Consider the following 25,971-nt stretch of genomic DNA (forward strand, 5'->3'; position numbering starts at 1 on the left):
TCAGTGATGGAAGCATTCATTTTTCTCGCACCTGATTCAGGTGCGCTGACGATGATGATGATGCGGAACCAATTCAATCCAATCGTCGTCGCTCCGGAAGGCTTCCTCAAGGCTAACATAATTTTCTGCCACGCCGCCGTGGATGGTATTTCCATATAAATTGGCAATTTATTCCAGCCTTGCATCGACTGAGTCTGGATTTCGTCACAGGCGGGACCTAGCGTCGCATCGGTCGTTGTTGCTGTTTTGAATATCAGGTTGCTCGGAAAATTGGCTTCCGCCGAAAATATGAGGTCTATCGATCAATTCGTAACAATCGATTCCAGATGCCCGCCGGGGTGGAATTCTCATATTTGGAAGGAAAGCCATTTTTTCACGCTGTTTCACACTGTTAGGCAATAACAACGACAGCTGATTATTAGAGTTGGCTTCCTTATCCATCACAAAATTTAGGAGTTTTTCTTCAATACTTTAACCACAGACAAACAGACATTTCACTCTACCCACTTCCCATCATTTCCCGTTTTAACGGACTATTCAAATATTCTGTAGTGTGCAGATCTCTAGCTCATGGCGCTCGGATCGTTGCTCACAACGGCCATCTACTCATAGGAATTGCGAAACACAGCGTTATTAGCATTGGGCGATTATACTTTTGTAACGATGATTTCAATCGTACTTTGTTCCAAGTGATACGTCTGTTTGTCTGTAGTTTAACATACTGTTGGTTCCAAACGGAATGAGCCCAAACGTCAACAAAAGTAAATTTTGCTAGTTTTCACACCCTTGAGAGCCCATACAGCCCAAAGTTCGGTTTTAAATTATCTCACTGGCGTTTCAGGGAATCCCAGAGGGTACAGGGAGGTACCTGGTCGTCTAAGGAGCACGAAACACCAGAAACCCCGTCAAAATTCAATGTCGAATCAAACCCATGCCAAATGTTACTCAATATTGGACCACTGTTTGGACCCACATCGTATAGCTGTTGGGTTTATGTTTGGTTTGGTGACCAAAATAAAGACGGGGTATACGTCATCAATGACGAATAAAGCTTTAAACGACAGCACAATTTATGCTTGCTAGCTGAGGCTCAGTTGAAAGTGCCGGTTATTAGTCGTGGGAACGCCTTGACAGTTACTGGCACTATAGTGTCAATTGAATGGTCAAAGGCAAATCAATTGATATCCCGATGGTAAATAAAAAAATTAAGTGACTGCCTGTCTCAATTCGTAACACCGCTTCACTGCTTCACTGTCTCACAGGAGATTTGAGGGGATCTCAGGAGTGTTTCATGGCATCCCAGGGGGTATCAGAGTGATGTAGTGAGACCCCCAGGGGCTTCCAGTAGATCTCAGGGGCGTTTTAGGTGCTATCGGATCTGTTTCAAGGGCTCTCAAGTGGGGGTCTCAATGGGTTTCTGAGGAGTACCGGGAGGTCTCAGGGGTAATTCAGAAGGTATCTGTCGGAACGCCCTTAAAGGCTCCTGAAACACCCCAGAAGCCTGGAATTACTTGGAAATGCCATAGGCTGCAACTAAAACTCCCAGAAATTTTCTTTTGGTAGAAATGTATTATCTTCTTTGTTTTCAAACATTCTACCCGGGAGTGTTAATCAAGGGGTTTTGTACTTTTGGTGAATTTGTTATGATATGCTATGCTATTATATCATTGATGTGGAAATTATGTTCCACGAACATTCGTTACAATGAAAATATTATAGAGCATACTAATACATATAGCAAGCCACCCTTTTACATATTGTGGAAATATGTAGTGTATATTCCGACTATTCTGAGGAACTTTAACAAGCAAAATACCCAACTAGACATGCCAGAACAGTTTGGATGACCAATGTAGATCACTAATTCAATGTTCATAAGCACCAACGCAGTTAATACGAGAAAATTCACGATTTTCAAAAATCCAGATTAAATTTTAATACTTCGTTCGGTAGCACCAAAGAGCTCCAAAAGACGATTAAACAAAGGAAGCACGCAGTCATCCTCTCTACCGCGATAGTTGTTGAGTTTGCTCGCGTTGAATTGCAGCTGATGTAGGAATCACCCAAATAAAACATTATTCCAAGCTTTCTGCTGCAAAAATCTGCTCCATCAATTTTGAATCATCAAAAAAAGTTTAAAACGAAATAAAAAATGGATAGCATGCAGCCTGAGTTTTGCCAACAGGAAGCGTAACGGGAACCGTATAGCCTCACACATAAGTAGAGTGTACAACTCCGGGAATTGCTCCAGAAGTTCGTTGGGAATCAGCTTGTTCAAGAGTTCCTCAACAATTCCTTCAGATAATTAATCCAGAAACTATTCCGAGAGTTCTTCAAGAAATTCCTCAGGGATTTTTTTTCAAAAAAAAAATCGGCCAGGAATTTCTCTAGACACTTTCCGAGAATTCCTCCAGATTTTACCGGGAATTCCTCCAGAAATTTTTCCAGACTATATTCCGGGAATTAGAAGTTTCTCAAGAATTTCCTCCGGAAATGCTTCCATAAACTTCTACTAGAATTCCTCCCAAGTAACACAGAAAACATCTTTGAAATTGAAATCTGAAAAAGATGTTTTAATATAGTACTTTAATCGTATCTGTACACATCTTATGTTGAAATCAGGTTTAAACTATGCTTGGCATTAACAAGTCACTGAAAAATCTTATCAATCTCACCACACGTTACAGCTACGTAAATATAACGTTGATTAAACTTGATTTGTGTATCGTTGTCTTCTTTCAATTCAAGATGATGTGTAAAACATCATCAGCACAGAGATATAACCTTTAGGCTCAAGTATGTTACGATTACGATATTTTTACGTATTCAATACGGTTATGTACAAGTTTATCAGATCTCGGTCTCCTCTCACTCACTTAAATTTATGAAACATCATATGCACATAAAACTAAACCGAAACTTAACTATTATAGCACCCGAAACTCATATTTTACTTTGTGCGGACACTTTGAGTACTTACGTGGCGACTAAAACTAACTTAGAACACAATTTTAGATACCGCAAAATAAGACACGAATTTATTCAGATTGATCCCACGAGCTGCACTCTAACTTTGTTATTGTTGAACTGATGTTCAAATCAGGTATCAAAAACCAAAAATCACATCGTTGTATGCTATTTGAAAATGGATGTTGCAAGTACGTTGCCAAGATGTTTTTTCAATGTATTTCAATCGATTCAAGTAGTACTCGACAAACATGTTATTGAGATGTACAAAAATTGTAGTTTGAACGTTTTTCCAATATTTTGAATACTTTCCTATCAGGCCAGATAAATTACAGTGCCTGCTAAAAGATTTGACAACTAACGCTTTTATGAATGTATAGCAGTTTGTTCATCTACAAGTTTTTCTCCGAATAATTATTTATCTGGGAAAATTTTATGATTCAATGTAATAATATAGTTGCCTTAATGATAACGAATACAAATTCTACAGTGTAAAAACACATTATTAATACGTTATAATTGAAAATAGCATTATTAAACTTTTTGACGATACTGTATCAAGAACCCACCATGTTTCATATCTGAAAATGTACTCGAAAATCTCACAAAAACCATAGAGATGACAAAAACCTTCCTTCTTGTTTTCAATCTGATGGGAGGCGAATTATTTCATGAAGAGTGAATGTGTTTCTTTCACCATAAATTTTGAGTGGCACATGTGTTTCAGTCATAGTGACCAAACATCGTAATGGTGAATTACAAATGAAATGTAAGGTTTGACAATTATTTTGAGCCATTACCAAATATCACATGTCACATTCATTTCCACAGTGTGCGATTGACAAAGAATAATTTTCCTGCTAGCAAAAAGTAAGTTCTTACGATGTTACTGAGAACATATTCGATACTTTATTTTATGTTAAAATAATGTATTGAAAAACATCTTTAGTAACATCAAAGATGTTTTATAAGCCGCCATTTTTTGCGCTTTTTCAGTGATATAAGTGTACGAAAAAAGGTTTTTCATATTCAAAACAAAACATGGACGTTTGTATGAATCATGTAATATATACAGTATTGTAACAAGTTGTGTTACTTGGGCTATTTTCAGTCGAGAAATCCCTGCGAGAACTCCTCAAAATATTACCACGGAAATCCGTCCAGATTTTTTTTTCCAGAATTAATCTAGAATTTTCTCCTTCAGTTCTTCAAGAAACTCGTACAGAAGTTCTTCTTGGAAATCATCTGGAAATTCCTCAAGATTCCTCCGGGAATTCGTTTCTCCAGGAATTCCTAAAAAAAATCTTCCTTAACCCTTCAGCGCGCGCGCTGTTGTAAAAAGTACAACACTACCAAAAAACCTCGCTTTTCGTATACAGCGGGAGCGCGGTGCAGTTTCGGTTGTTTGATGGCGCGCGCGCTGGAAGGTTAAAAAAACATCCAGCAATTCCTTCAAAAATTCCACCAGTATTCATTTAGCAATTCCCTTAAATTCCTCCAGGAGTTCTTCCAGCAATACTTTCGACAGATACATTCGCCCAGATATTTCTCCAGTAACTCCTTGAAAATTTTTGGAAGCATTCACGCAGAAATTTCTCCGGGAATTAATCCAGCAATTTCTCCATAAACTCTTACGCCAATTCATTCTGAAATTTTTCCAGATATTCGTTCAGAATATCCTCGGAGAATTCATCCTGGAATTTCACCAGACATTCTTCCGAGAATTCATTCAAAAACTATTCAGGGAATTCCCCCTCACAATCCTCCGAGAGTTAATCCACAAATTCTACTAGAATTTTTTCCGGAGATTTCATCATCCAGGAATTACTGGAGGAATTCACGGAGCAATTGGAACCGGAATCCCCTGAGGAATTTCTTGAGGAATCTCCTGGAAAATTCAAGGAGTAGTCCCCTGAGAATTCTCTCCAGGATCTCTCCGGAAATTCCTTCCGGAATACCTCCAAGTACTTTTTCTGAGATTCTTCTAAGAATTCCTTCTGGTATTCTTCTCTGGGACTCCTTATCAAGGGATTTCTTTCAGGATTTCTTCTGGTAATCCTTCAAGGTTTTCAATTAAGTTTTACTCAGATTCCTTATGGGATGATTTCAAGATTTTTTTTTATAAATTCCTACATTCACACTGAAATTTCTCGAAGGGCTCCTCCTGGAACTTCTTCTGAGAATCACCGGGATTCATCCATTAACATTTACAAGAAATATTCAAAGTATATCTTCATACTTTTTTCAAAAACTTTCTCATGGATTTCTTTTGAAATTTCTCTTAAGATTTCTCAAGAATGTTTCTGACGGAACTTTTCTAAGAATTGATCCTTCCCATTTTTTTTTTTTCAAAAAATAACCCCAGAAATTTCTTTAAGAATTTCTCCAGAAATTGCTCCATGAATTTCCCCAAACATTGCTCCAGAAATTTCTCATAACTTCTTCAGAAATTTCCTACGATTTTCATTAGTAATTCGAAAAGGAATTCTTTCTGATTTTCCCCAGGAATTTATTAAAGAAATTCCTCCAGGAGATTTCCCAGGAATTTTCCTAGAAATATTATCAAGAATTCGACACAGATTCTAGCAGGAGTTTCCCCAGGATTTCCTTCAAAATTTCCTTCAGGATTTCCTCTAAAAAAATTTCTCACGTATTATGTTAGAAATTTCCCAGAAATTTCGTCACCATTTCTCTGACGGTTCCTCCACAAATTCCCCAAGGATTTCCAATAGGAAATGCCTTCAGGAATTTCTCCAAAAAATCTTCCAGAAATATCCTTATAAACTCTTACAAATTTCCCCAGGAATCTCTTCGGGGATACCCAAAGCGTTACCATTAGAAATTTTTCCACATATTTTTTACGGAACGTCATTCAAACGTTCCTCTGATTTTTTCTTGGAATTCATTCAGAAATTTACACAGAAGCTTCAATAATTCCTTCGAAAGTTTTCTCATTAATTTTGGCAGAAATGCCTCCATGTATTCCCCAGAGATTCCTTCGGAAATTTCCTCATGATTTCTCTTGAGATTCCCCAAGAATTATTTCAGGAAGCTTCTCAAAAGATTCCTCCAAGAAATTTGCAAGCAAAGTTGATGTACACTAGCCCCATGTACGGGCATTGCATTGCAAGCCAGCTCCCAGGAGCACTGTATATTTTGAGACCCAAAGTTATGCGCCTCATTTTTCTCAAAATATGCCTCATGAGCTTCGTCTCATGCGCTGATTTAAGTAGAAAATTTCATGACAAAAATTTCCTAAACGAACAAGAATTGGAAACTTAACCTTTGGGGATTTTTTTACTACCGTACGGGTTTGGACCGAAGGGTCTCAGATTTTCATGAAACTTTTTCCACAGGCAGGGTTCATGGATATATGAATAAAAAAAAAATGAGAAAAATTCTGGGTTGCCTATTTTTCCGAAAAACTCAGGTGGATTTTTTTTTGTTTTCCCTTGACACTACTTTGAAATGTCATAACTCAAGAACGAAGCATCGTAGAAACAAAGTTTTTTTTTAGAAAATGACAGCAAATTTTCTCAGGAATCCAAAAAAAAATATAAACTGGAAAAAGTTTTTTACAAAATTTTCCGCAGTAGAGAAAATTTGTTAAGAAAAGCCGGAAAAACTATGCCTGAACTCGTGGAAAACTTTCGAAAAAATATTTTTGAGGAGGTTATTTGATAAGCTTCAATCGCTGAAATTTTTGGAATGCTCTTTTTTTCGTTTTTGAGTTATGGCCAATTTTGTTGAAAAATGTCCAAATGTGCCATGTAAGCCTTTTCTTTGAAAAATCATAACTCAAGAACGAAGCATCGTAGAAACAAAGTTTTTTAATGAAAATGAAAGCAAATTTTCTCAGGAATCCAAAAAAAATATGAAGTGGAAAAAGTTTTCCACAAAATTTTCCACCGTTGAGAAAATTCATAAAGAAAAGCCGGAAAAACTATGTCCGAACTCCTGGAAAATTTTCAAAAAAAATGTTTTTGTCACGATAATTTCATAAGCTTTGATCGCTGAAATTTTTGGAATGCATTCAATTTTCGTTCCTGAGTTATGGGAAATTCAGTGAAAAATTACCAGATAATATAGGCTTACATGGTCATTTCCACAAAATTGGCCATAACTCAGTAAGGAAGAAAAGTATATTAAAAAAATTTCAGCGATCAAAGCTTATTACATTACCTTCTCAAAAATATTTTTTTTTATTTTCCGTGAGTTCAGACATAGTTTTTCCGGCTTTTGTTTATGAATTTCCTCGACGGTGGAAAATTTTGTGGAAATCTTTTTCCACTTCATTTTTTTTTAATTCCTGAGAAAATTTGCTTTTGTTTTCATTAAAAAAATTTGCTTCTACGATGCTTCGTTCTTGAAGATATGATTTTTCAAAGAAAAGGCTTTATGGCACATTTGGGCGTTTTTCAACAAAATTGGTTATAGCTCAAAAACGAAAAAAAAAGTGCATTTCAAAAATTTCAGCGATGAAAGCTTATAAAATAACCTTCTCAAAAAGATTTTTTCGAAAATTTTCCACAAGTTCGGGCGTAGTTTTTCCGGCTTTTCTTTACGAATTTTTTCAACTGTGGAAAATTTTGTGGAAAACTTTTTCCAGTTCATATTTTTTTTTTTTGATTCCTGAGAAAATTTGCTTTCCGGGAAAATAGGCGACCCTGAATTTTTCTCATTTTTTTTTTGTTCATATATCCATGAGCCCTGCCTGTGGAAAAAGTTTCATTAAAATCGGAGACCCTTCGGCCCAATTTGTGCGATAATAAAAAAAATGCCCCTTTGCATTGAGAGTCGTATCGCATAGACCAACAAGACACTTCTGTCATGTACAGAAAATAGTTATTTATGCAACAAGTTGTAAAATGATGATTTTTTCAGCACGAGTCGTACATTTATCCAACGAGGCTTGCCGAGTTGGATAAATACGACGAGTGCTGAAAAAATCGAGTTTTGCAACGAGTTGCATACAACATTTTTTGTAATTACGAAAAACACTTATTCAGTATGATCGTTTCTACCTCCACAAACATGTATCAGGGAAGAGGAACCACGTGCGAGCACATGCTTATCAGCGTAATATTTTTTTGTTCGATCAGGTAGGCACAGACAAAAGCAAAGGAAGTTTCAACAGCTGCCCCTTCACCAAATTTGCAGTTCGAATCGGAATTCAAATCGTTCTTATTCAGATTTGAGCTACTCAGAGGATGTGCAGGCATCAGCTGAATCTACGGTAGGCGTAGCAGCAAGTGAAAAGTGCGTGCTGGCAAAAGTGCCGAAAAGTGCTACTTTTCAGCACTTTTAAGAGTGCCGAAAAGTAGCACTTTTCGGCACACTTGCATCAGCAGTGAAAAGTAGGCCATTTCATCATACTTCAGCCTATTGAAATGTCCAACTTTTCACAACGTAACTACAAAAAAAGTTTTTCAAGTTCTTCGTTACCATGATGTTGTTTTTCACCTTAGATACCAACAGCTCACGTTGCACATGAGACGAGATCCCCGGGAGCTATGCGCCGAGCTGTTACGGGTATAAATATTTGTTACAATTATAAGACAGAATAATTGTTAAATGTGTTATAAATTTTATATTCGTGCGTTCTTTGTGTTACATGTTTCATTTTAAGTTGAAAATATTCCCCGAGTTTAATGTACATTTATAGAGTTCTGACAAAATATGAAATGCAATCCAATATTGATTGCCAACTTTCAGGCTATTTCGGGCAGCGGTCAAGTACTAGAGATGTAAGCCTTTCCCTGCCACGGACTTCAAGTTGTTGAGCTCAAGTATCGAACCCTGAAACGGGATGCCCGATTAGGATTAGTTTTCCTAGACAAAACCAAGCTATGAACATAGCAACAAATGCTGTGAACTAAAAGGCATACCGCCAAATAAAATACAATTCCAGGATGACTGATGGACACAAACCAATACATGAAACCTCGTCATCCTGTGATCGGAAGGAGTTATCCATCTGGATAACAGGGCACATTTATGTTATGTGTTGTGCTGCGTCAAATTGTGATGTCTTTTATTTGTGCATTTATAAGGTTCTATGTGTGCCGTGCAGTGTTAATACTTTGTAATAATTAATTTCTTTTATTTTTGTAACAGAGCTCGCACCCACAGGATTCTCGTGTTTCTCATAGCAGCGCAGCACACTACGATTTTGAAGAGCAATGGAATACTCTGTTTCCAAGGAATTTCCATGTGAATATTTCCATAAATTCCTTCAAAGGTTCTTCCGAGATTCCTCCTGGAATTTTCCGAAATTTTCCCCAAAAGTCCCCACAAGAACGTCTGGAGAGAGAGATTCCTTCAGAAATTTCCACTGAATTTTATTTTGAAAATGTGCCCGGAAATTCTCCAGAATGTCTTTCGAAAGTTTTCTCTGAAATTCCTTTAGGAATTTTCCTAGAAACTACTTAAGATATTTCTTCAGTGCCGACCTGAATGACTGTTATGGTTAAAGGGTCGTTAAAATAATAAAAAAAAAATTCATCAGTAATCACTGTAGCATTTTCATTTGAAATTTCAAAAGGAATTGGTTCAGGAATTTTCCCAGAAATTTCTCCATGAATTCCCGCAACAAATTGTTCCATCAATTTCCTTAGGTTTGCTCCAGGAATTTTCTCAGGAACTCCACTAGACATTCTCCAAAATTTTCTTGATGAGTTTCCCCAGGATTTTTTTTTTCAAGAATTCCTTTAGAAATACTTTAAGGTATTCTTTAAGGAATTTCTCCCGGATTTTCTCAATGAATTTCCCCAGAAATTGCTTCAAGAGCTCTACAGAGATTTATTCGGGAATTTCTTTTCAAAATGTCCGTAGAAATTAATTCGCCAAATTTCCCCAGAAATTTTCACAATAGTGTCTCCAGGAACTATTATTTCAGAAATTCTTCTAGGATTCTTCACAAATTTCTTCATGTATTCTTCAAAATAAAAATCCAAGGAATTCCTCGAAGAATTTCCTCAGAAGTTCCATCAAAAATTCCCCGAGAGTCCTCCAGGAATTTCAACAGGTTTTCCATTAGCAATTTTAAACAGAATACTCACAGAAATTCCTCCAAGGACTTCCCCAAGTATTTCTCCAGGACTTTCTCTAGGATTTTCCTTTGGTATTTCTTCAAGATTTTCATAAGGAAATTCCAAAGGATTTTTTTCAGAATTATGTCAGGATGTTTTCCAGGATATTTCTCAAAAAAATCTCCAGCTATTTTTTCTGAAGTTTCTTCGCCAATCCACGAGAGGTTCCTTCGAGAAATTTCCCAGGATTTCCATTAGCAAATATCCTTCTTTTCAATCATTTATCTAGAAGATTTTCTCTCCTCTAGTAATGCCTCCCAACTTCTTCAGGAATTTCCCCGGATTATCATTAAGAATTTCTCAAGTAATTCTAAGAAATTTTCCCAGATATTCCTCCAAGAATTTCACCAGACATTTCCCAGGAATTCCTCTAGGAATTATAACACAAATGTCAGGGATTTTTTTTAGAAACTTATGCAAAAATTTCCAATAAAAATGTCCGTAGGAATTGTATGAGAAAATTTCTCAGGAATTTATCTAGGAATTTTCCCGGAAAAAACATTTTTGTAGGATTCTCAAAAAAATCTAATTCCTAGTGGAAATTAAGGTGGGAGTTCTAGATGAATCTTTGTAAAAAAAAGTAGAAGAAGCCCGTAAGCAACCCCAATGGAATTGCAGAGATTTTTGAAGAACTTTCACACGAAATTGCTGTATGAATCCAAGAAGGAACCTCTGAAGAGGTCCTTGAGAAATCTCAAATGTATTTCTGGAGGAACCGTAAATAAAATATAATGGAGATTTCAGACTCTAGTTTAATTTAAAAACACTTCACTAATACTTCACTTTTGCAAAAGAAAATAAAAAATGAATAACTCTTTTAAAGAAAAACTAGAAAGGACGAGCAAATTCCTTTTAATTCTACTACTGTGCTTATCTTCGGACAGATAGGCCTATTTCGTCTGTGACTTACAGACTTCTTCAGTGTCAAGTGCTCGACTGACACTGAAGAAGTCTGTAAGTCACAGACGAAATAGGCCTATCTGTCCGAAGATAAGCACAGTAGTAGAATTAAAAGGAATTTGCTCGTCCTTTCTAGTTTTTCTTTTAAAGAGTTATTCATTTTTTATTTTCTTTTGCAAAAGTGAAGTATTAGTGAAGTGTTTTTAAATTAAACTAGAGTCTGAAGTAACAAGTTCTACTAAAAGCTCTAAAGTAATAGTAAAATTATGGAGATATTTCCTTCAGTGTTTTAATTTCAAATTCTTGGAGAAATGGCAGAAGCAATTCAGCATACAAATCCTATATTTATACCCCTGAGGGAAACCCAAAAAAGAATGCTGAATGAATTTAGTAAAGTAGTTTTTTTTTTTATCTGTATTAACGAGATTTTTAACCCTAGGCTAGTTCATCTCGGGACCCACGCTTTACTTCCCTTCCGAAGGAAGAACCCACATTTTGTGAGTATGTCGGGAGTGGGATTCGATCCCAGGTCCTCGGCGTGATAGTCTTGTGTTCTAACCACCACACCAGGTCCACTCCACGGTAAAGTAGTTTGAGGATGATATTCACGGAAAGATTAATATTTTTGAAACTTTTTGAAGAACACTTTAATAAAACTAGAATGTCTTTAGACCTACCATTATCGGCACAATACTGGATCGGATGTAGCTCTACCGAGCTAAACTGACCAAGCTGCGGCCAGTAAGCTTTTTAACTTTCGAGTAAACTATTTGTTTCGAGTTGATTTGATGCAATCGAGCACTTTTATTCACGTTGTCGCACTCGTGAAAACTAGTGCGATACCAGCGGTGAACTAAATGCGGTATACAATTGTAAAATCTTTACACTGATAGAAAAACAAGAGTGAAGGCGGCAGATCTTGAGGGTCTTATTTCCAGAATAGTTTGGATTGTCTAGATCATCAATCGAACAAGGCAAATTTGTTTGTATTGCATTCTGCGGCTCTAAGAGTAAAGTGCATGCGCTGCAATAAGAATAAAGTGCTGGGATGTACAGGTAGAATTGCGACCCTTTTTGCCATTGCATGAATTTGTACATTGTGTGGCAAGTACAATGATACACAATGCCCAGGGAGTCAAGAAAATTTTCCCGAACGGAACGGGAATCGAACCTACCGTCTCCGGATTGGCAATCCATAGCCTTAACCACTAGGCTAACTGGAGATAACTTACGTTACCCTAGTTTTTTTTTAAATATTTGTGTGATTAGCTTAATATGGTAGCCATTCGGCAATCATGTTGTACATTGGGTATCTGTGCCTACTACACAAAACACAAAGTGAAACAATAGTTATTTATGTAACGAGTTGCAAAAAGTTGATTTTTTCAGCACGAGTCGTACATTTATTCAACGAGGCTTGCCGAGTTGGATAAATACGAAGAGTGCTGAAAAAATCGAGTTTTGCAACGAGTTCCATACAAAATTTTTTGCAATGATTTTTTTTCATAATGCAACTCATTTGAGTTGCATAATATTCATAATGCAACTCAAATGAGTTGCATTATGAACATTATACAACTATTTTTCATAATGCAACTCATTTCAGTTGCATAATGAACCAGTTCGGAAAAATTGACCATTATGATACCAATATTAGTTGTATAAAACAAAAATTATGATACTGAATTGCATAATGTAAATTTGATGAGAGTTTTTTTACTAACTTAAGGTGTCATGATGCATCACTGAGCTTTCATACGAATCATTGACTTTTTGATTTTCAATGATTGCTTGCCTCGCCTTTTTTGAAGTGATAAAAAACTGATAATTCTGCAGTAACGCAGCTGAAAAAGTATCATAACAATCACTGCTAGTAAGCATATAGGATGATACTTTTTCATGCGCATATTCACTTTCGTGGCTGAGAATTATCACTTTGAAATTTAGAATCACATATCCAACATGGCTGCCGATGGTGATGATGCCGTAAAAAGCCTTAATTGAATAGCTATTTTCGAAGTATTTAAAAATTTCGTTGAAAAATTGACGTTAGAATCGCCAGTCTGATTGCACGGAACCAAAAATTGGAAACTGTTAGTGAACGGTGAGCTTTTTCCAGTAACAGATACACTGAGGAAAAACATAAGCTGGAGTGCAGTTGATTATCACGCCAGCATCTCTTTTCAAAAATTGTTGAGGCAAAGCCTTTTTTTTCACTCAAAAACCTTTTTTTTATTCAAACTCTCCTACATATTGGAGTTTCCAACTAGGATTATACTTTCTTTTTTCAGTGTAGGCTGCACGGCACACATGGCAATATGCGGCATTCATATGTATACCTTTGTCTCTTTGGACATTTTAATTACATGGCTTCATCCGATGGATCGAACCCAGATGCAGCATCCTTCGCCCTATCCATTGATGATGAAGCGGTAGCCTTTTAGAGCAGAACCCAAAAGGGTTAAAGGTCAAATAAATCGATTTGAGGCAGTTTGCCTCTCAGCTCTGCCACATCGGGATTTTGTGTAGGTACCTACCTACAGACCTACACGGAACACAAATTAAATTCCTCTGCCGGTGACATCGAACACGCAATTCCAGTTTAACAGAAATGTTCGTTGCCTTTGGACCTTCCCCGAGGGAAAAGGTCAACAAACAAACTGGTAATTCCCGAGAACAAGTTTATGCTTTGATTAATGTGTGCAAAAACCATTCATTATCGCTCGAGTGTCGTCCCCCTTTCGGTGTGGTAGATTATACACATCTCCCAGCATCACGGGATGGAAACCCTCCCGAGGGGGATTTCGGATTTCCAGCGCGAGAGAGTAAGCGGGACCAGAGAAATGTCAATAGGCCACTTGTGTCAAACCACCCGGCGGCGGCGGTGGCGGCGAACGATATGCCCTTTGTTCTTTGGCCCTTCTTTCGCCACGAGTGAGCGGAAGCGGTTGCGCGATGGTGGGTACTAAACCGCACACCGGAATAACACGACAAAAGAATTACCATATAAGAGAAAAATAGGCACACTCCTCAAGGACGGAGAAATGCGACAACAAGAACAATCAACTGAATGTATACGCAACGCAGCAGTGTATTTCGAAAAAAAAAGTACACAAGTGAATAGAAAGCAGTAAATCCAAGCTTTTAATTAGCCAAGTACCTGCCCTCAGCCAGTGCCACCTGGCGTACGGCGAACGTACGAACCCAGCTCGTAAACACTGGACTCAAATGCAAATGGTTTCCCATTTCGTTCGCTTTCTATCGGACCCCGAAACGGACTTTTATGGCGTCTCCGCAATTTCCATTTAGAAGAGTTTAGTTTTATTTCCACCCGTTTTTTTTTTCGTTTTTGTAGAGTGCAGAATTGGTATGCAAAAAAAAAAGAAAATTGAAGCAACCCGAGGGTTGCTTTTTCCATAAGAGAAAAATCTTATCCATTTGCTAAATGCGACACAGTTAACACACGCACACCAACACAGCTCATACACTGGAACCTGGTTTTATGTAAATATTGAACCACATTAAATGTCAAACGTGACGCATTTTTGAACGGTGTTTTTCTTCGACGATGTTCGCTGAGCGGTTATAATTTTTTCATACACTCGAGAAGCATGTGGCACACTGAAACATAAGCATCACGATCACAGTTAGTTTTAAGCGCACACACACATACACTGACACACGTTCAAGAAGGAACGCACACATTCATTAACGGTTTTCAAAGGTTCGCGAAATAAAATGAGACATCCAGCACTGGGTCGTGTTTTTTTTTTTGTAAAAACGTGACAATTTAAATGTAAATCACCATTTCTTTTCTTTTAAGGTAGGCGTGAATGTACCCGTCGATTTGATTTTCGTTGGTGCAAAAACTAGTCGTTTTTTCATTATTTCTAAGATGTTTAGGGAATGATAAAGTAAATTTGAAGTAAGAAGGAATTTATTTCGTCATAAGCGCTAATTTCCGTCATATCAGATGGAAGATAGCCAAACATTGAAGATGTTCCAACTGACCTTTGCAAATGACTTATTAGATGGAAGCAAAAAGATGTAAACTATCAATAATTCAATTTCACTCTAGGCACTCTGCATACGAAACATCGCATTTCACAACCACAGAGAAAAATTTCTTCGTTGACCTGTGATAGCGTATTATGACATTGTAGGCAAAAATATTAATTGAAATATTTTGGTCGATAATTTGAGCACATCATTTGATTTGGATTGCGATGAATTTGGCCGACTTTTGAAAAAAACTAGAATAATATTTTTGACCATCCTATGCACCATAGTGTCATGTAGAAGGTGTGCCGAGAATTGAATTCAAGTTGTGCCGAATTCAATTAAAAAAAAAACCTGATGGAAACATAATTCGAGGGACAATTATTCAAACTTATTATTGGGGATTGTAGTTCTTCCACAATATATTTGTACGTGATAGCAAATTAGTAGTTGATATCAAATTAACAAAATCGATTATTATTGCTTTTTTCACTGAAAATTTTCCTTGCTTCGCTGAGCAACATGACGTTCCCTTCCAGCGAAGGCTTACGCGATAGAGAAAATCACTGAATTTCACACTAACACAGCAGAAAATCTGTCAACAAGGCCTCAGTACACATGCATTTTCAGCGAAAAGCTCTATTTGCGTGACAACAATCCACTCCCATGACTAACGGGCGACCGCCGTCAAATAGGGTATCGCGCCACTTGGGCGGTGGCTTCTATATTCGTCTGTTTTCCACTATAACTCAGTCAATTTTGAACAAATTGACTTGAAATGTTGTACACGGGTAGATACTATACCTATCTCACCACATTCCAAAAGTTGTGTCAATTGGTTCAAATTTGACTGAGTTATAGTGGAAAACAGACGAATATAGAAGCCACCGCCCAAGTAGCGCGATTCCCTATCAGGATTGCCAACTGTCCGGCGACTGCTGTCAGCTCTCTTTGTCGCCGAATCTGGCGCTGGGTCTTCGGCGCGGAAACCCAAAGATGGGAATAAAATTTTGGGGCTTGCGCGCAATATTAGTCGGTGTTTGCACAGACAGAAATTAGAGGGAACCCCCTTCAAGCAAGCAGCAACCACCAATTAGCTTGTGTATGCTGGCAAAATTCTTTTGTTCTTTGACTTTTACTGCGAGCTCTGTTTTGGTGCTGTCTTGCTCACTCTCACAGGAATTTTGAACACAGTGCTGACAGTAAATGTCAAAAACTCACAGCATGCAGAGGCTAATGATGGAATTACTCTCATCATTAAGCAATTCGCGAGTGAAAAGTCAACACAATGCTTACTCACGATTCCGAGAGTGAAAGTGTGTGAGTTTTTTCGTACCAGCCTGCTTCGTGAGTAAGAAGCAAAACCAAAACAAAAACACTCATGAGTTTTCATTCGTGAAGTACTAGTGGAGGTGCGGGAAGTGCATTTTAGAGTGGTTATAATAGCAAATCCAATGAGTATCCATCAAAACTAATGCTTTATGCTTCAATGTTCATGAAAAACAGCACTGTCAGTCGTAAAAATGCAATACAAATGCGTTTTACTTCAAAATGCAAAAAAACCCAGCGAAGTTTCTCGAATAACATGCGAGTTCTTGCCAGCTGCTACTGGGATGTCACAAGAATTCGTTTCGGGATTCCTCCAGGAATTCTTTCATCGATTTCCCCACAAATTGCTTCCAGGTTTCTTCCAGGAGTGCCTTGTGGGACTCTCAGGGAGTTCTTAATGAGATTTTTTGTTGAGGATTTCTTCAGAATTTCTCTCTCGGACTCGTCCGGATGTTCTGAGATTTTTAAAAAGATTTTACCTGGAATTTCCCTGGAGCTCTTGAGAGGAGTGCTAAAGGAAGTTCTCCCGGGTATCCTCTCAGAGATTACTTCCGGGATTTTTAAAGGAATTCCTTCTTAGATTCCTCCAGGAGCTCCTGGATTACCCCAATAGTTTCTTTCTGAAATTCATTCAAGAATTCCTTCGCAAACTTCTTCTGAGATTTCCTCAGAAATGTCAGAGATGTCTCCAGAAATTTATTGCAGAACTAATCTAGGTGAGTTCCTTCTGTCATTCCTCAGGAGGAGCTCCGTCTGAGAATCTTCTTGGGGTTCATCCAGAAGTTTATACTGGGATGCTTCCAGCATTTTTTTTTTTCGAAATTCCTAAAAAGATTCTATTTGGGATTCTTCCAAGTACTCTTTCCATGATTTATTCTGAGATTCCTTCTGGCACTTCAGGAGTTCCGGCAATCCTTCAGACATTGTTTTCGACATTCTCTCCAGAATTTGTTCCAAGATTCCTCCAGAAATTCTTTCAACGAACTCTTTCTCCCCGGATTTCCCTAGGAGTGCCTTCTGACATTCGCAGAGAGTTCTTTATGAGACTCATCCTGGAAGTCCAAATATTCCTTAAGTCTTTCTGACTGGAATTCGTCAAGAAGTTTTTTGATCTTTCTTTTTTTCTTGAGATTTCTTAAGCTGTTTCATCTGGGATTCCTCCTGGATCTCTTGAAAGAAGTGCTCCAGGAAGTTTTCCAGGGATTTTTCCAAAGATTTCTTGCGGAATTTCTTTTGAGACTCCCCATGGAGTTCCTGGATTCCTCCAAGAATTTCTATCTGAAATTCATTCTGGGATTACTCCAAAAATTCCTTCTAAGATAACCCCAGCAATTCTTCCTGGTATTCCTCGAGGAATTCCTCCCGTATTTTCTCCAGAAATTCAATCCATGATTCCTCTATGAGTTTCTTCTGTGATTCCTCGGGGAGCTCCATATGAGATTCTTCTTGGGTTCCTATCAGAAGTTCCCACTGGAATTCTTCCAGCAGTGTCTGCTGAGCTTCCTAAATAGTTGGTGTCTTGACAAAATCAGTCTGTACAAAATCAAAACGCTGTTATTTTATTTTGTCCGACGTTTTGGTCCGTTTGGGACCTTCTTCAGGGACGAGAACACTGTAACTATTGAGTCCCTGAAGAAAGTCGGACAAAATAAAATAACAGCGTTTTGATTTTGTCCAGACTGAGAAGCCACAAAACATGAGCTTCCTAAAAACGTTCCAGCTTCCCAAGATTTCTGCTGAGATTTCTTCTAGGACTTAGAAGTTTCGTTCTGGGATTTCTTCAGGAGCTCCAGGAATCTTGCAAGAATTGTTTTCGACATTCTCTCCGGAAATGCTTTCAAGACTAGTCCAGGATTTTTTTTTCAACATTTTTTCCCATGATTTCTCTTGGAGTGCTTTTTGGTATTCCCAGGGAGTTCTTTATAAGATTCATTCTGGGATTTATTTAGGATTTCTTCGGAGTTTTCTCTCTGGGATTCGTCCAGAATTTTTTTCTTAAATTTCCAAATAGGTTCCATTTGGGATTGCTCCTGGGGCTTTTCTTCTCGCATTTTTTAAACAAAATTTCTTTTGAAATTCCTCATAGTGTTCCTGGGATTCCTCCAGAAATTCCTTCTGAGATAACTTCAGCAATTGTTCCTGGTATTCTTCGAGGAATTCCTTCCATAGTTTCTTTGGGAATTTATTCCAGGGCTCCGGTAGGAGTTCCTTCTGTGATTCCTCAGAAAATTCCATCTGAGACTCTTCTTGTGATTCTTTCAGAAGTTTCCTCTGGAATTCTTCTAGTAGTTTCTTCTGAGATTCCCTAAAAGGAATAATTTTGGATGTGTGAAGAATTAGCCTAAGCTAAAATTCACGAATAAAAAATCCATTTAAGATTCTTTCAGGAACTATTTTCAGGATTTCTTCAGGAGTTTCTAGAATACACTTATAACACGCGGCGCGAGACAGACACAACACTTATTATTCTTAAAACGTTGAAAAGGAGATATAATTACCTTTTTGAGTCGACCGGTTTCGGGCTCGTTGTTGCCCATCGACAGGACGACTGATTACGATGATAACTAATACTACAATCCTACTGTGTGCAGTATTCGCCGTGAAGCCGTGAGAGGACATAATTCGGTGGCAGAAGTTTGTATGAACCAGAACTACTTCTCATTCAGAGGGAAGTTCTACAAGCAGACCTTCGGCTCAGCATGGGGAGCAAACTCTCTCCACTTCTTGCAAACCTCTTTTTGAGTGACTTCGATGTTGGTTTAGAGAAAGAGATTCTTACGTTAGCGCAAACCTCAAGAAGTGAAGTTTCTAGAATCTTCCAGGAATTGTTTACAACTTTCTTCACGGAATTTCTTTAAAGATTCCTTCAGGAATTCGCTCAGAGATTCTCCTAACTGAATTAATACTCAAATCTAACATCCCTCCTTAAATTTGTCACCCTCTGCCCAATGCCCAATGCAGAACGATGTTTATCGAATGCTGCGACGGGCAGTCCTTTGGTAAGGATATCAGCTGTCTGTTCTGCAGACGGCACGTAGCTCACTATTATCTCACCTTCTTGTACACACTATTTGATAAACGACTGCTTCACCTCGCTGTGCTTCATCTTCTTCGAGAGGCCGTCAGATTCAGCGGCGTCTATCGCGGACTGATTGTCCTCGATTATCTTCATACATGACGACAATCATGCAAACTTCAACTCTTCAAGCAGCTTTGCAGGTCCATAATGCTTCGGATATGCAGTCAGCCAGAGCACTACACTCTGCCTCGGTTGAGGACAGCGCCACGGATCTTTGCTTCTTGGAACTCCACGCCGTTGTTGAACCGTACAGTTGAAGCCAGTATCCGGATGTCGTGTGACGATCGTTGATGTCGGTTGTCCAATTGGCATCGGCGGATCCAACGATCTGTCGGCCAGTCTCACTTTTTGCGTACACCAACTCGAAGTTCGACATACCCTTCAAGTATCTCAACATCCTCTTTGCATTATTCTTTACATACAGGATTGCGTTGATGTAGCACGGCTGGCTAAGCTTCATGGCACCTTGGCTCCGGTTCTGATCGATTTGTAGGCTCAAGGACACTTTAGCTTCTCCGAGGTCTTACATTGGGAACTCCTTCTGAAGCGTCCACTTGACCATCTCCACCCTGCTTAGAATGTTCGCAGCAACCAGTATGTCATCCACGTAGAGCAGCAGATAGACAGGACCGACGCTTCCGTATTGTTCGTAGAGGCCGTACAGTACGTTATCTTCTCCACATCGCTGGAATCCGCACTTATTCCTGAACTCGTTGAAGCGATCGTTCCAGGCTTTCGATGCTTGACGCAGATCGTAAATCAATTTGGACAGTTTACAACTCTATCAGCCTTCTCAAATCCTTTGGGCTGCCTCATATAAATGATCTCCGTTAGTGTAGCGTTGAGAAACGTTGAGCCGTTACGTCCATTTGATGTACGTAATGTAAGCATGTAACGTACTGTTGACATCTTGACAACAAGCGCATATGTTTCGGAGGAATTAAAAGTACATCTTTTTTAAAGCCATTGGCAACCAATCCTGTCTCCCGCTTCTTCACTGAGCCATCCGAGTTGAATTTCGTCCTAAACACCCATTGACAGTTGATAGGCCTGCATCCTACAGGTAAATCTACCATCTGCCACGTTCTGATGTCCGTCAATGACCGCAGCCCACCATCCACAGCTCGCTTCCATTCCGGCCAGTCGTCCAACTATTTCAACTCCTTGATCAAACTCTTAATACTGTCCACGTAGTTCTCACAGAGAACTTCTCTTCGTTGAGTACAAAGGCCATGCACATGCAGTCGTTTAGCTTTGCAGGTGGCTGCAGCGCCAGCTCCTGTTCTCCGTCTGTGTCAGATTCTCTTCCGTCAGAAATGCCATCTGTTGCTTTCATGTCGTTGATCTGGAATCGCTCGATCCAGCCAATCGATCGAAGAACATTCCTCGTGGCACTGAACAACTTCCGGATCGCTACAGATGCCTTGGCCGATACTTCCTTGATCACCACGTCGCGAGCCATGAACATCTTCTTACCATACCACAGCCGCAGCCAGTATCCGTTTGGCCCGTACCCGACGTTTGACCCGGCTACGTTGCTACGCTTCTCTTGTGGAATCAGACTTATAGCCAAGCTCCCGAAAAGATCCGTATCCGAGACTCATCCGGCTTGTGGCCGAATCACGCTCTCGGTCAACAAGCGAGCTTTCACAAAATCCAGCGTGCATTGCTCGGTCGACAGGGTCTCCAACACCGTAACCAGCTGATCATGTGACTTCGGCATCGTTTTGAGGAGGCAGAACGCCATCAAATTCTCCGACAACTTGATCCCGGCTGAATTCACGTCTCAGACCAATTGGGTCTAATGCCAACGAGTGGGCCTGCATCAGTTTTCTCTCGTTGAACTTCATTGCCGACAATCGCTTCATCAGGTAGAATTTCTTGGAGATTCATTCCCGCGCGAAGGATGATTCCAGCGTCCTTTTTATATATTGAATCTGCGAGTATGCAATGTTTCGAACGAACACTGATTTACATTTGACATCATTCTTGAGAAAACTCTCCAGAAGCCTGTTCTTGCTCCTCCTCGCATCGGTATCGTCGCCGAGGAGGACCCGCTTTTGCGGAACATCCTCTGCGTCGTCTCATTCCACGAGCCCCATCTCTTCGAGGTGAACTTCCATCCGGAAGCACCAGTTGGTGTAAAGGGAAATTGTCATGTCTTCTTCCATCGCTTCTCGAAGCTTTTTCCAACCGCAGCGAAACTTGATTTAACGTGTTCGAACGCACACTCGTGTGGGGCTAGAGCGGGGCCCATAACCTATAAACGATGATATATTGTTTATTGTTTACCTTCTTGCTTACACGTTATCGTGGTAGAAGCCATTTTCTCTTTAGAATATACCCAGTAGACTGTAATCAGTTTATACCAAAATCTAATACCGGAGACCTGTCAAACGTGCTTTAGCGGTATTGTTCGGTGGCTTCATCGTCATGATGTGGTTATCATCATAGAGTGTCTTAAGGTTGATTGAATTCAAAATGTGGGATTCACGTGCGTGAAAAAGTGTAAGGAAGTGAAGATTTGTTTGCTTTGTGGTGGCATTCTTTCCAGGAGTCCCTACTGGGATTCCACGAAAGCTCGTTCCGAGTTTCCGCCAGGAATTCTTTCAGGAGTGCCATGTAGAATTCCTAGGGAGTTCGTAATGAGATTCATTATAAAGGATTCCTTTTGAATTTCTCACTGGAATTCGTCTTGAAGTTTTTTTTTACATTTTTAAAGATGTTTTACCTGAAGTAAGAATTCCTCTTGAAAGAAATGCTGAAAGAAGTCCTCCCGGGATTTTTTCAAGGATTTCTGCCGGGGATTCTCAAGCATTTTCTTCTTCTGAGATTCCTCCAGGAGTTCCTGGATTCCCCTAAGAATTTATTTTTAAAATGCATTAGAGTATTCCTCCAAAAAAAAAATTCCGAGATTACCCCACCAATTTTTCCTGGTATTCCTCCAGGAGTCCTACCATAGTTTCTTCAGAAATGTATTCCAGGATTACTCTTAGTGAGTTCTTTCTGTGGGGGAAAATACATGAAATCTCCTGATTTTCAATGCCGTGCAGATTGTAACCAGTGGTGTGTCTGTCTGTCCGAGATTTGTGAGATTTTCGCGGTGTAGTGTTTCGTTTTAAATGTTGATAAAAAAATGCCAAGAAGATGTTCGAATGTCCGCTGAGCATCACCAAATGCCACCCACCGCCCACCGGACAGTTAGCAGCCACACCACATAGTTCCGCTACTCGCCACCAGACATCGCAGGCTCAAGGATAAGGCGGCCATGAGGGGTGGCGTATAAGGAGCCATGATGGGGCGAATTTCGTCATAGCGGGAAACCTTCGGTCGGGGAGTCTGGATTGAAAAAGCGCCATTGCTTTACATGATTGGCAAGCTAAAACTCGAAGAGCATTACCAAGCAGAAAGTCAAACGAGATAGATGTGCTCAAGAAATTATCCGGAAATTTAAGTTGGAGTTCGACAAAAGTAGAGGAAATAGTTGAAGTGAAAGATAGTGGAAGAAGCTGAAGATTAAAACAATCCAGGTAACAATTCCCCGACCAAAATTCCAATCGCACCAATCAATAATACGCCACCCATTCGTTTCCGAACCGCCCGCAGGACCCCTTGTGTTTTGTGGTGAAGTCCGTAGAGTGCGCGTAGTCGACCGAGACCCTTGCGTGGTTCTACCGCCTCTCAGTCAACCGCAGTTCTCGAACCCTACACACGAGACTGCAGAAGTAGGTCGCCTATCCTGCTGGATAGAACCGCCCATCACCGTGCCGTTACCCGACGGTGAGTGAGCGCCGCCATTTTGCCTGGAGCTTCGCGGCATCGTCAAGCCAAAGACCGCGAACGCTCGGCACCGTTAAGCCAACGGAAGAGAGGAGGAAGTGAAGCCGACGTAGCGTCGCCGGTCGAGAGGAGCGAGCAAGCGACGAAGAAGGAAGGTGGAAAGGAGTGGCTGCGGAACGGAGTAGGGGCCCCGCCGGAAGAAGAAGAAAGTGATAGATAAGGTAGGAGATAGGCTGTAAGGAAGTGGGAAGGACGAATAAAGGTACCTGTGTGCAAAAAGTTTTAATAAAGTGGGAAAGTGTGTTGCAATCCGGAGTTCAAGTGTTTTCTTGGTCGCGACTGGTCACGCGCATATGCCGACCCTGAGGCAGTTGTAGAAGGGGGTCTCATTGATGCCGGATAGGGGGAGGCCCCATTAGTTACAAGATGGAAGCCCTACCTCAGGGGGGAGCTACGTCAGAAATTCTTCTTGGGGTTCATCTAGAAGTCCACTGAGATTCTTCCAGCTGTTTCTTCTGAGAATTCTGAAAAAAAATCAATTTAAGATTCTTCTAGGAACTTTTTCCAAGATTTCGTCTGAGATTCCTGAGGATTTTAAGAAATTCCTTTTTATTGTTTTTAGGAGTTCCTGGAATCATTCAGGGATTGTTTTCGACATTCTCCCCGGAATTTCTTTAAAAATTCTTCCAGAAATTCTTTCAACGATCTGTCTACAAATTTCTTCCAGGATTCCTCTAGCAATGCCTTCTGAAATGCCCAGAGAGTTCATTATGTGATTTACTCTGGAATTTATTTAGGATTCCTTCACAGTTTATCTCTGGGACTCGTCCAGAAGTTTTTTTCTGAGGTTTCTAAAGTGGTTTTATCTTGAATTCCTCGCGTAGCTTTTGAATGCAGGAAGTTCTCCAAGGATTTCCACAGAGACATTTTTTTGGGATTTCTTAAGGAATATCTCGAAATTCCTCCTGAAGTCCCTGGTTCCCCTAAGAATTTCTTTCTGCAATTCCTTGTAAGATTTCTCTAAGCATTCCTTCTGGGATTACATCAGCCGTAGTTTTTCCAGAAATTTAATCCAGAATACCTCTAGAATTTCCTCTAGAATTCTGTGCTTCCTCTGGGACGTCGATCTAACATTCTTCTTGGAATTCCTCCAGAAGTTTCCACTGGGACACATCCAGCAGTTTCTTCTGAGATTCCATAAAAAGTTCCATCTAGGTTGCCTACAGGATATCTTCTTAGATTCCTTCTGGGACTTCATAAGATTCCGGGATTTTTTACAGAGTTCTACAACTTTTTCAGGAAGTGTTTTCTACATTGTTTCCGGAAGTTTTTTTTTCAGTATTCCTCCTTCAGAGATTCTCCCAATAATTTCTCTTGAGATGACTTCAGAAGTTTTTTCTTGAATTTCCAGGATAATTTTCTGGAAAAACTAAATCTCAGAAAGATCTTTAAAAAACCCGAAGGAAGTTCGGGGCTGAAGGAATTCCTTAAGAAATCGGAGGGAGGGAGTTTCTCATGAAGCTTGATAAGGAACTCTAGAATAGTTCCGGTAATTGCATAAGGAATTCCAGTGCAGTTCCTAAAAGAATTCCGTGAAAGCTCCCGGAGGAATCTCGGAAAGAATTCTTTCCGTAGTTTCTCCCGAAATTTATTTCAAGATTCCTCTAGGAGATCCTTCTGCAATTTTTCAGAGAGCTCTTCATGGGGTTTCTTCAGAAGTTTCATTTGTAATTTCTTAAAAGTTTCCTTCTGGAATTTTTTCAGAAACTCTTGTAAGAATTGCATCTGAGATTTTTCTTAGACTTCAAGTAATACTTTCCGAAATTTGTTCTGTGAAATTTGACTTGCAGGAATCCTCCAGGATTTTTTTTGACATTCTTTCGAGATTTCTGAGTTCCCACAGGAATTTCTTCAAAGATTTTTCTGATAGTTTCTCTTCGAATGTGTTTAGATTTTTTTCCTGGGATTTCCAAAATTATTTTCTGGAAAAATTAAATCCCGGAAAGGACAATTGGAAGCAACCTTGAAGGAACTTCGGGGAGAATTCCATGCAAAACTGTTGGAAGAATTCCTTAAGAAATTGTAGGAGGCGTTTCTTATGGAACTTCATAAAGAACTCTAAAAAACTCCTGACGGAATGCCTTTAACTGCTGATTGAGGAATTCGGTAATATACTTCTTAAAGATTTCCATTGGGGAATTGCAGAATTTATTTCCGAAGAAATGATCCTTCTGGAATTCCAGAAGGAACTACATGATGAATGCAGAAAATATTTCTTGAAGGAATCCTGGTAGACGTTCTTGAAGAAATCTCAAAATCAGTTCCTAATACATCTCTGGAAAAGTTTCCGGACGGATCCCGGAAAGAATTTTTGAAGAAGTTTCCGCAAGAATACTGGATAGAGCACCTGTAGGAATCCCGGAAAATGTTCTTGAAATAATACCGGATGAATTACTTGAAGGCTTGCCAGAAGGATTTTCTAGATGAAAATCAGAAAGCATTTCTGAAAAAATGTCAGGAAGAAATGCTGGAGGAATCTCCCATGGAATTCTTGGGAGAATCCTTAGGGAATCTCGAAACGAATTTCTGTATCAATAACGGAAAGTAGTTTTTAAGAACTCCCAGAAGAAATCCATGGTGAATTTCCTGAAGGGATCACAGGTTTCTGTAGCCCGATGTAATCTTAGAAAAATCCCAGAAGAAACATTAGGTTACCACAGAATGATCACATAAAGGAACTTCCTGGAGGATTCCCAGATTTAACCATTTAGGAATTTCATAAGAAATTCCTGGAAGAATCGCAGTGGGAACTTCTGAAGGAATATT

General features: G+C 39.4%; 1 protein-coding gene across 10 annotated transcripts in view; it reads left to right on the plus strand.

Moving 5' to 3' along the window:
* Positions 1 to 25,971, plus strand: part of LOC109419233 (glutamate-gated chloride channel) — a 239,451-nt gene that overhangs the window by 155,900 nt on the left and 57,580 nt on the right. The gene's annotated exons all lie outside the window — the stretch shown is intronic.

Source organism: Aedes albopictus, chromosome 3 (assembly GCF_035046485.1).
Source record: "Aedes albopictus strain Foshan chromosome 3, AalbF5, whole genome shotgun sequence".
Lineage (NCBI taxonomy): Eukaryota > Metazoa > Arthropoda > Insecta > Diptera > Culicidae > Aedes > Aedes albopictus.